This window comes from Pinus tabuliformis, chromosome J, assembly GCF_031772625.1.
Source record: "Pinus tabuliformis cultivar Carrire ecotype Pingquan chromosome J, CPIR1, whole genome shotgun sequence".
Taxonomy (NCBI): domain Eukaryota; kingdom Viridiplantae; phylum Streptophyta; class Pinopsida; order Pinales; family Pinaceae; genus Pinus; species Pinus tabuliformis.
In genome coordinates, this window is record NC_142295.1 from 381,731,516 (window position 1) to 381,744,384 (window position 12,869).

The window sequence follows — 12,869 nt, forward strand, 5'->3', positions numbered from 1 at the left end:
GTACTTTCTCAATTGAACTCTGATACAAAAAACTTACCTCTTGTTCACCTTGGCCCTTTTCTGAGGTAGGTGACTTTCTCAGGCTGACTGATGATTGGCCTCTTGTATCTGTGCATGCTGCCATCTTTTGGAAATTCAAGCTTGACAAGTTCTTCATCCTTTTAGAAGTATAAAACTCTTCAACTTCCACAGATGGAGTACAATTAATTCCCTGAACTTTTGTTGTCTGTTTTGCTCTATTTCTTTTTGATGGAATAATAAAAGGCGAATCATGTTCCTTATCAGATAAATGAGATATAGATCTTCGAGGTGACTCCTTCGATTCAACAACAGGTCCTTGAGAAAGTGTTAACCCCTCTAAATGACTCTTATCCTTGAGTTCCAACATATCCATTGGCACACCATGTTGCTCATTGCAATGCCGTTTTCCAAATCCTGCTAAACTCAATCTGACCAGCTTCTGCTTGAATTTCTTTGTTCTCAAACTTCCCTGTTTGTTTAAGCAAGTCCATGCAGATGCATTCACAGAACTTGGGAGTTTCTCCTCCATTGCAGTTTCATGTGTTTGAATTCAAGATTTGTGCTGGGGTATGCATTCATTTAGGCGATTAGCTGGTGAAGCTTTTGGAACCTGAAAAGACAAAAACTAACATCGTTTTAAATAAAATTAACTATCATATCATATACATTTACAGAACAAATGTTTTGGTGCCCACAATTTGCAGAAATAAATGAAACAGTGACCTTTCAAAAGGGATAGGCTCCTTAAAACATTTGCATGATTGTAACTAAGACACTGAGATTGGGATTAAAGGGAAAGTAAAACCAGCAATGATGATACATGCTAGCGAACAGCCTTATTTCAATTCTACAATTTTTCGACATAAAATTATAAAGGCTGGAAATCAAATAGCATACCTTAACCTTTATGAGAGTATGAGAATGCGAACTTTGGCTTGCTCCTGTGAAATCACCCAAACTGGACCGTTTGTTTTTCCTCATGCCGTGTGGTTGGTCAAGCTTGACCTCAAAAGGTGGGCATTCCTTCTGCTTTTCCTTCTGTAATAATGGTGGGCATTCATTTTGCTTTTCCTTCTGCAAAAGAGGCTGGCATTCCATTTTCATGTTCTGGGAATTCTCACGGTTACTTTCCTTCGGATCTATATAGCTAATATATTTTTTGGCCGCTCGGTAAAGAGATGTTCGAGGTTGCCTCCTTATATCACTGTCATTCCATTTAAAACTATCCAACTCTAAGGGATTAGCATCATCCAAGGCCAACTGTTCTGCAGTATTGTGTTCCAAATCCTCCAGTGTGCGAGTAGGAGCGACATATATCTGCCATTGAACGCTTCTTCCTTGCCTTCACTTTATGTTTTGTAAACTTGGAACTTACAGTTTTCTCCTTATTTGGTTCGACAGCAAGACAGTGGTCCATGTGAGCATTTAACGCCGTGTTAGAAGTTGAGGAAAATGTTCTGCAGACTGGGCAGACGTTTATCAACATGCCGCCATCTGGTATGACGCTTCCGGAATTCGTAAAATCTTCAGTTCTTCAAGGTTCTGCTTTGCCTTGCTCGACGCTGTGCTCCCGCTTTCTGACTTCTTTCTGACCACGGTTTATTTCCTCCTGAGATTTTGTTTCAGATGTTGTTAACATCTTGTTTACTTGTTTATTGCATGGCGGGAATCCAGTTTTTACATCCGACGAAATCTCAGATGGTGGAACTCGCTTTCGCCGTTGTTTAAATGATATTTCTGAATTAGCGCGCTTAACCCTGAATTGCCCGTCTTTTTGTTGAGAAGGCCGATGAGTCTCGGTCTCGGAATCCTTGTATTCAGTCTTACCTGCAGTTTTGGGTTCCCCATCTCCCTCGTCTCCTATACACACGATTGGCCTCGCCCTTTGCCCTTGCTTGTCTTCTCCTGTGAATTCCTCAACTTCTTCTGCTTTGTTTATGGTAACATCGCATCCATTTCCATTCCGTGTTACCTTTGCATCTTCCCTGCATGTTGTACCAGAAGCTTGGCCTTCTAAAGATACAGGTAAGCACTGCCATGGTGTCTCGCTTGTAATCCTTCCATTATTTATAAGGTCCGACTCTTTCCTTTCACCGTCTTCATTTTCATGTAGAGCAAAATCATTGTCATGGCCATGTTTTGTATCGTTGTCAAAGTTACTTGAGATATCTTCAGAGCTGAGATTCTCTCTTTCTGTATCCTTCCCATAGCCCCGAGCTTCGAGCTTGACTTCCTCGTCAATCAGATCTCTAACCGAATGAACAGGTTCCAAAGGTGGCAACAATGGCTTTCTACCATTTTCCAGGCAAATTTGCAGATACTTCCGTGAGAACGGCCAGTTCTTTCCGATATCATTTGATCGAAGCATCGAAACGTAGCCTCTGCAGCAAACAACCAAGCATATTGTTAACCGCACAAATATCCAAACAATAATTATATCTACTCAATTAATATCACATGGAGGTAAATTTTAAGTCTACGGTTCCTAAGATCTCATCCTGTGATTGTCGCTGCTAGAAGAATGTAAATCTAGCACAGCATGGACACATGATTTCTAGGATGGCCACAGACGATTCTCTAAAGATCTTCTAACAATATCTCGAACTGTAACAGACTGCTCTCAAGATCTTTTAACTCGATATTCTCAACATCTTCTTACTCAGTACTAGGTCCAGCTAGAACTAAAATCAATCATTTCTTAAAGGATATAAAAGATCTATGTGGAGGCCAGATTTTATAATCATACAAGCTGAGAATTTCAACTCTATTTAAGCTCATATAAGGTACAGTACATTCTCTATAGTAGTAAAAGCTATTCAAAAAGGCGAAAAAGTAAAATTCTGTTGGAGCTTACAGCATGTAGCCGTATCGAGTTTGAATTCATGTAGCCATATCGAGTAGGAAGCCAAATGAGAAGAGAAGAAAGGCAAGCAAAAACTGGTCGATTGCCATGGCAAAAGCTTGTCTGGTATTAAATTCAGCAAGAAAACTGATCATTCTGTACATAATTTGCTATATGATCTACCTATTTACAATGCTACACATATCCTTTCATCCCCCACTGAACGTAAAAGCACCAGATGCATTTCACAGACACAAAGGCCAAAACATGTCAAACTCAAACCAGAGAACTGATCCTTCAATCTATAAAAGGTCCTTTCTATTTATTTACATGGCTGGAACGTAATAGATCTCTGACATTTTCCAGATTAGGCCTGCATGCATGCACGTTGAGAACATTATTTACTGTACAAATTGTAGATACCCATCATATCACATTTTGACAGTTACAGCCAGTCAAGCAAACGATGGGTTTTCCTGCATATATTCTCCTCTTAGTCCACATCAATAGTGCAGAGATCTGCCATAGAGAGGTCCCAGGTTCGCCTCAAGCAGTTTGATAGACATTACAAAGTTACAGATGCCCGAAGTATCACTCACCAAATAGTTGATCATCTCTTTAGAACAGAGGAGCAGTAAGTATAAATGGACATGAGAAGCCCAGCACTGAACATCTCTACCTTGAAGATCTAGCCTCAAAAAGGGAAATAAAAACCCTGTTTATTCTTTTTTACCTGTCCACCACAATCAATTTCTTGCCTGACAACTTAGAATCCGAACCAGAGATGCAGCAAAGCAGCTTTACAACGTTGGTATGCCTAATCTTTCCTAGAAGCTCTATCTCTGCTTGAAATCTCTTTTCTTGGACAGATCGTGGGTTCTTGTTATTCCAGATCCTTTTCACAGCAACAATATTACAATTTTCCAGTGCCACCTTGTAGACTTTGCCAGCATGTCCACTTCCAATAATATGATACTCTGTCAATCCATTCAGAATGTCTGACACTTCATGGCTTCAGAAACAGTAGTACCTGTTGCCCTTTGTTTAGAGTTGGAGTGGCTTTGCTTGGGGCATAAAAGCCAACTCCACTTTGGTAGCATTTCATTTGCCATTTTAGGAGATATTGGAAGAAAATTAACATATATTGATGGACTGAAAAGTAAAATATATTTCTCATTTTATCATCTGAGATATCGATCACCTTAGGAATCCAGATTATGCACCATTTCTAAATTTCTGTCTTTAGTGAAATCTTTTGACTTTACTATGCTGTAGTCTAAATGTGCTATGAAATGGTCCTTTTCTGGCTGCTTAAAGTAGCAAGAAGGGAAACCAGTATTTTTATCCCAAAATCCAGCAAGAATAGTTTTGGTTTTGATGGAATTGCACATATCAGATGTTAATTTTTACAATCTGTTTGCAGTAGAAGTGTTAAATTTTTACAATCTGTTTGCAGTAGAAGTGTTAAAGGGTGCCAAATCCATTTCTGCATTAAAATGAACAATTTTATTGATTCAAACTTGCAATTTTGACAAAGATTGACTGGCTCGATTTGGCTGATGGCAAACTGGAAAAGGATAAAAACATAGTGTTTAGCCTTCTTCCTTTGATATTCCCCTCAAAACCACTTTTGTGCAGAACAACAATAGAGAATGACAAATGTTACTTTTGTTTTGTTTAAGTTAGTCGATTGTGAAGTGCATTTCCATGTGTGGGTTTTCGTTCTACAACTAATGCTTTTGCATGGTAACTTTGGAAGATTCTCAGTTTAGGTGAAAACTTAAAAGTCAGAGCCAATATTGGTATATGGAATAGTTACCTTTGTACAGGATGATATTTTTTCTTAATTTAAGAGACTAATTGTATGTCATGATGTTGATCTATATTATCTCTATATGAATATCTGTCATATCTATGTTTAGGAAAAGCGTCTTACAATTAGTTAATGTTTTAATTGTAGTGTCAACCAGCAATGTAAGTGATTTGTTTTAATATTTGCAAATCACAAATTTCGCCACTTCTCAATTACCATGTAAAATGCTGTAATTTACTTTTTATTTAAATATGAATGGTTTGGTTTTGGTTTTGTTCTTTTAATATCAAATCTACTGGTACGGGATAGTCATCGTGGTTATTGCCTTCGTCACTAGTGAGCTTTATATATGCTTGCCTATCTATAGAGATTTCTTCCTTTTAATAATCCTATCGGCCTCTCTTTGTACCTTTTGGGACAATTGCTAGTTAATATTATTATAATCCTAATATTAATATCATAAAACCTAATAAAACCACCTATTGTAATAACAAGCTTAACATAATAACAAACCTAATAATAAATCTAAAAAGCTAAACCTAATAATAATAATAAAACTTATCTCTTATATTAAAACCTAATAATAATAAAACATAAAAACTACAAGCACATATATTAAAACATAATACAACTGTGATGGGCGTTTCAATAATGGCCGAGAAGCTATTTGCAACGCGCAAAATTCAAAATGGGCAGGGCAAGATTTGAATTGTAATGCACATGTTCTCATCGGCATGGCACATTTTGAATGTTAACAAGTACACGTTTCTGTTAACAGGTAGTCATGTTTCAATGTACTTATCATTTTTAATTGCATTTTCTATAATCCTCGTGTGTTGATAAACAACATGACAATAAATCTTTAATTATAAGTTGGTAAAAAAGAATTAAATAAAATTTGATTATACAACTCCATTCATTTTTAATCATGTAATTAGAAGTTTTAATTAAAATAAATAAATTAATTATAGATATAATTAATTAATGTTTTTTTTAAATAAATCAATAAATAATGGAAATATATATTAATATAATTTTAAAGATTTTCATTTTATATGAATGGTCAAATTTAATATTTTAATATTTATAATAGAATATATATTAGGATATTTTTTTAATAATTTTATTATTAAAATTTATTAAGATGGATATGTTTTATCTTTTGAATTTGAATTTATGAGTTTAGATTTATTTTAATTTTCAATTTATTCAGTATTAAGAGGGTTATTTTTATTTTTATCTTATTTTGACTAGGTTAAAATGTTTATAGGACATTACTTTACAACATCTCTATCATATTGGACTAGAGAGGGCCAATACTTCTCACAAAAAAAAACATATTTTTAATTATTAAATTTAAATTATGTAAATTAACATCTATAACATCTATCATAATATTGAATCGTTTTTTAACATTTATCAAAACTTTTTACTTAAAAATCTATTTATTTAGTATTTTATTTTTATAAATGAAATCTAATTCATGTTGATTTTGATAATTTTATATTTTTACAATTAATTTTAAATGTTGATGGAAGCTTCTAAAAGATTGTGTTAGACACCACATACAACTAACACAATATTCCAGAAGCTTCCATCAACATATTATGGACTATAAAAATTTACATGCCATAAATTTAAATTATTAACATCAATCTTTGGTCATGTTATTTTCTATATTTCCTTTTCCAAAATTTGTGTCAAATGATTATTGACATCATTATTAACAACAATTTCTCGACATGTTGTTTTCTATATTTCCTTTTCGAAAATTTGTGTCAAATGATTATTGACGTCATTATTAACATCAATTTCTGGTCATGTTGTTTTCTATATTTCCTTTTCCAAAATTTGTGTCATGTTGTTTTCTATATTTCCTTTTCCAAAATTTGCGTCAAATGATTATTGACTTTATTTTTTCTTATTTTATTTTTATCTATGAAAAAATTTGCTACATTTTTACTAAAAATTTAAAACGAGTTACATTATGTATGGATTATTAAACGATAAAGATCTCTCATCAAGGTGATCACAAAATTAATCTGACACTATGCAAATCACCATCTACCGAAAAAATCACAAAATAATTTTGAATAAAAATGTAAAACTAGTTACATTCTGTATGGATTATTAAACGATAAAAATCTCTCATTAAGGTGATCACAAAATTAATCTAACACTATGCAAATCACTATCTACCGGAAAAATCTCAAAATAATTTTCATCTAAAATGTTTAGACTGATATACAATTAAATAAAACAAAGAAAGACATTAATCATAAGCTAAAAGAAAACATCAAACAGTTACAAAAGCACCCTATAGCAGTATCCCTTCCTTCCCAACTACACCATCATAAACAAAGCTAAAATATGTGTATCCTTCAGCATCATTTAAACCAATTTTGGAAAGAGAGTGGGTTGTCCCATTTGATTCCCTGAACATATGCTGAAAACTCAGGAAAGTTTGGATGAGAGCACTGATTCGATCTTACTATGCTCTATGCTCTGAGATCTAAAGGATGAAAAATGTAGATATGGATGTTCTAGTATTTTTTTTTTTTTTTTTGCAAATTAGAGAAGTTCTTATTTTGTATCTTTTCAAAAAAAATATTTTTTCAAACTTAATTTTAGATTATTATTAACATCAATTTAAAGTGATGTTGTTATCCGAAGGTGGCAAAACCTATCAAACTCAGGTGTCAAACCAACAGTGAGGACATCCATCTCTGGCTGCTATTCACGAATGTCGGTTTGACTCAAAACCTATCAAACTCAGGTGTCAAACCAACAGTGAGGACATCCATCTCTGGCTGCTATTCACGAATGTCGGTTTGACTCATCACTGTTATCAAGGAAAACCACGCCACCTGTAATAACCCGCTGGTGGTCCGTAAGGGAGCAGGCTTTCACTCCTGCCAGATGCCTCTGGGTCCCGCTGGTGGTCCGAAAGGGAGCAGGCTTTCACTCCTGCGAGATGCCTCTGGGTCTTGGGCTGTTAACCTGTTTCCTTACGTCCAAGGAAGACGAGCTCTTTACCAAACAGAAGGAGTTTTAAGGCATACTCCAGGCCGAATTTAAAGTGATGTTGTTATTTTCCATATTTATTTTTCTTATTTTCTATATTTATTTTTCTAAATTTTTTATCAAATAATTATTAACATCAATTTCTACGAACCATATAAACAATATAAACGAATATTTAATTATATTTATAAAAACATATTTAGACAGTATATCAATGTGAACTACTCTCCGCTAAATATTCCGTCTAAACGTTAAACATTCAGGAAGTTCGCATCACCTGAATATTGATGAAAGTTTGGTTTGCCCAAAATTTTGTGGATTCTGGTGAGATGTTGATGTTAATGGCTAGATGTAGATGAGCTCAAAGTTGATAAACCCGCAGTATCGAAATTCACAAAGAAGAAGGGAAGGTAGGGCCTGCCCTCTCCTGAGCGCATGTAAATGCAAAACAATGAATTTTTAACATTTTATTCTCCTTTCGACTCATCTGGTTGGCTTTTCTCGAAAGTGATTTGCAAAGTGCTTCTGTTCATGGTAGTGTTATGAGGGAAAGTTCATGGAGTGTTATGAGTGAAATCGTAAACAGATAGACAATGTTCATGAAAAAGATAACAAACAGTTGATGGAGTTCGTCGATGGAAAAATGTTAAATTGCAGACATGTCATGTCAAGTTGAGTGTGGCTGGTGGGGTTGTGTTTGGATTCTGTGGGTGAGGAGGTGATGCACTGTTATACTGCATAAGTTATAACGTTGACATCTTTCACTCTTTGTGTTATGGAGGCCAATTAGGGTTTCTCCAGCGAGTGGTACTTACTAATTGGAAGTTGCTGAACGCACACAATTTCCCCGTATAGAAGGCAAAGAATGTTGTTGAAATCACACAACAGCTTAAGAATCAGGATCTCTATTGATTAGCAGAGATTTGGACTTGCCTGTTACGACTTTGGGTTGACTTTTTCTCTATGTTTCGAATGTTTATTATTGGAATATTTTTAGAAATTTGATAGACATGAACAAAACCAAAAGATTTTCTAAATTCAAAAACAGTGTTTTTTTTTCCGAAATGAAAGTATCTTGTTCTTCTTGCTCCGGCAATGACACTAAAGGCAGCTTTATGAACAGCTATTACATGGTAGCTTGAGTTCAGCGTAAATCACTTTCCCCATTACATGTTTTTATGCAATTGTGATAACTTCCATACCTTAAAGCAGGTTGTTCCTTTGGGAAAATGAACTCTTAGTATTTCATTGAAGAACATACCAGAATGCTCCCTTTTTTAACAGAGGGATTTTGTCATTTAAGCTTACTATGTTCCTTTGCATATTGGTTGTGTATATTTGCATACTGTCAATATCTTCATGCTTCTTTTGGAGGATTTTTAAGAGGAAGCTAGGCGATTATTACATTTTAAACAATCAGATACATGCTTTCCAGGAGGATCTTTTCACTTTTATCTTGTGAAGGAGAAACAAACTTCACTGTAAAATCTACTAATGTAAAGTTTAATGCATCCCAAGTCTGCTTCTTTCAAATCATGCAAAATATTCTTAGTTTAGAACAAACCTATGGTATTGTGTAATTTGTGGTATGTGATTGTTTTAGGGATGATAGAACCGTGCCTTTTACAATCATATAGTTTGTTTTGTTTGGCAACTTTATACTGAAGAGTTCTGTTGTTTTCGTGTTGCTAGTTTCCAGGTTCATTCTACCGGAGCTCCATGCATGTAAGCCAGTTTTGACAGCAGGATGGGTACGTTCACAGTCTATGGTAGTATGATATTTCCTAGCTGCTAACCATAAAAGCATACAGAGAGGAAATCAATGCCAGAGCTTATTTTAGGTGAACTTTGCTTAATGTCTATCCTAGAGAGGTAGGATATGCTTCAAGTTCATATATATTATTTTTAGAATACATTACCCAATAACCATAAAGTGTGATTATCTGATTTTAGGTCGTAACAATCTTCATATTAGTGGGTGCCATTTTCATCCCCATTGGAGTTATTTCTCTAATTGCATCACACAGAGTATGTACTCTTTATGTTAGCATTACTGTCTATTTAATTGCTGAGACCCACAACTAACATTTTCAATTTCATATTTAATGTCTGAAGTAATAGTGATTTATTTTCATTTTCAGGTTGTGGAAATTGTTTACCAATATGAAACAGACTGCCTACCACTGCAATATAGAGTTAATAAGGATGCCAAACTGGCCTACATTAAACAAAAAACGATTCCAAAGAACTTCAGTCCTATAATAAAAGTGAGGGCTTCATCCTGGTTCCTAACTGCTAGTATTCAATTCTATAAATTTATAGTTTCTCATATCTAATTTATGAAGTAATAGATAGAAATGGATGAAATTATCTTTGTGACAAATACTAAATATTTACAGAGAATGTAACACAATATTTATCTCACTATACAGGTGCCAAAGAATATGAGACGTCCAATTTATGTATATTATCAGCTTGATAACTTCTATCAGAACCATCAAAGTGAGTAGGCATATATGAAATAATATGTTCATTGCATTTGTTGTTATTTAACCTTTAAAACAAAACAAAAAATAGCCTGCTTCTCATCTATCCTTTTATCTTTGCTTATTCTTACAAAGAACATAGGTGGCTATATGCGCATAAACTATTTCCATTTGAGTGCATGATATTGGGGCGCCAAAAGACTAAGGTTGAACCACTTTATACTGAAAAGTTTCCGAAGATTTGTGTAGAATAAGGTCGAGATTCCATTGGGCACATCCAACATCGTTTATAACGTTGCAAAAAGAAGATTCAGTAATATAAATTGTAATAAAAGTGATATTAATAACACAATTGCATTAAGTGATAGATATTATTCAATAATATGAATTATAATAAAAGTGATAATTACTACTTAATATTAAAATTACAATATTATTAATAACGAATTTTTTTATTGTACAACTTTAGGTCCATTCTCTGATTTCAGCTTCGGTAGAAGAAATTCATTGCTCAGTAAATGTACTGTTGTTGCTGGAGCTAACATTGTCATAGTGGTTACATTGTTTTCTTTATAGCTTGTGGACATATTTATGGGATATAGTTAGTTTGCACGAAGATTAATTTAAAAAATTAAATATTTAGTATTTTTACAAATTTTGGTTAAATATATAAAAGGTTGGCAAAGTAATCTAAGTCAAAGGCCTATTGACCACTTGACTATTATTATATTCCGTGGTAGGTAAATACTAAAAATAAGTTTTCATGGAAATTAATGAACTTTTGAAATTCCTAAATCATTAGGATGGTGGCCCATGGAAAAATAAATAATATAATAATTCTTTCGGTCTGGGTAGTAGTGGGCTAGGGATATGAATTTGAAAATAGATATCGATAAGTTCGTATTTTGTTATGTATGGAACAATATGTGTTGATCAGATCATAGATAAATATAAAATCTCTCTAAAACTATTTTATTATTAATTATATTTTAGTGTTAATTATATTTTAATGAAAAAAAAATTTTAGCTAAAAAAAATGTTACAATTTTGAATATAAGAAACAGATTTTTATCAAGAGATTTAAAGAGTTTCCAAAAAGATATTAAAAACCAAAAAATTTTTTTTTTTAAAGCTTGGGGATATGCTTTGGCAAATTAGCCCTATTTGAATTCTGAATTTTTTTTTCTTATTTTCTCATTTTTATTTTCTTGACTCTAAATTAAATGTAAAATTCAAACATGCATCTAATCTATTAATTATGGAGCTTAATTGGGGGAGAAATACCATACCACATGCCTTCATATTGGGGGATATATATTGAGGAAAAAATGACATAATATATTGGGCATATAATAAGGGTGAAGAGCTTTTATATTGGCAGGTATAAAAAATGAAGCTCAAAGTTAATGAAAAAATATTGTTGGGTATAAAAAAAGTTAATGAAAAAATGGGTAAAAAATGAATACTTAGTGATACCAAGTGAGTTTATATTGGGGATATATATTGAGGAAAAAATGGCTTAATATATTGAACATAGAATATGAGGTAAAGAATTTTTATATTGGGAGGTATAAAAGATGGAGTTCAAAGTTAATGAAAAATTATAAAGGGATGTAAAAAATGTTAATGAAAAAATGGATACTAGTGTTTTTTTGAATTGGGAATGTGTATTGGGTTAAAAGGGGGTTAAATAATGTGATTTTTAGAGACATTTTCCAATATGTAGTCAAATTAGGGGTATTGTTTATATACAATGAACGCCAGTGATATGCCAAAAGTTCATTGAGCGAATCCTCCTACTATTAATATACATGGTAACCGTGTTTATCTAAAATTTTCGTCTACTTATATGAAATATCATGCAGTAAGAATGGTAACATAAACTCAGTGATAACCTTGTTTATCCAAGATTTCATCTGCTAAAGTAAAATATCATGCAATAAAGATGGTAACAGAAACCCAGTGGTAACATTATCTATCTAAAATTTCATCTACTTATGATAAGTATCATGCAGTAAAAATGGTAACATAAATTCAGTGGTAACCTTGTTTTCATCTGCTTATGTGAAATTTCATGCAGTAAAGATGATAACATATCATGCAGAAATGATGAGAACAAAAAATCCGTGATATCATCATTGATACTCTTGTGATAAAAAAATTGTTGCCTTTGTGAAGGCTGAAAACTTTTAAAATGACATGAAACCATGTTTCTTTACATTATTTTCTCATCTTTACCTAATCCTCCATATCTTTACCTAATCCATGGAGGTTTAGGTTGAAATAATTTCACTGAAGCAGCACACCTGTTTTGCATCAGCGGTTAGAAATCAGTTTAACTCAATATAGAGTAATGAAGGACCATATATTTTGTAAGAGCAAGCATACCTGTTAGAAATCAGTTTTAATTTAATGTAGATAAACTTTAGCTTGGGTGTGTCTAAAAGTCATTTTATTGTTTAATTAAAAGAAGTTTATGACAATCAGAGCAATGGAAACTTTTAACTATGAGTAAAAGATAAATCTTAGAACATGGAAGAGTTCGAAAATAAAACTCTAACAAAATGTAACTATGATCTATACACGATAAAAAAATTGCTATAAAGAGACCCTTTTGTGATTTTATATGTACTTATTGCTGACCAGGACATTTCTTATGCATCATAAACATTTGCAGGTACGT

The 12,869-nt window shown here is 33.1% G+C and overlaps 1 long non-coding RNA gene across 1 annotated transcript; it reads right to left on the reverse strand.

Annotated features, from left to right (window-relative positions):
• Nucleotides 1–366: 366 nt before the first annotated feature.
• Nucleotides 367–1,214, reverse strand: LOC149227357 (uncharacterized). The gene is made up of 2 exons (XR_016247128.1): nucleotides 919–1,214; nucleotides 367–631 (listed from the first exon to the last, which is right to left on the reverse strand). It is a non-coding gene; the product is annotated as an uncharacterized LOC149227357 (long non-coding RNA).
• Nucleotides 1,215–12,869: the final 11,655 nt, after the last annotated feature.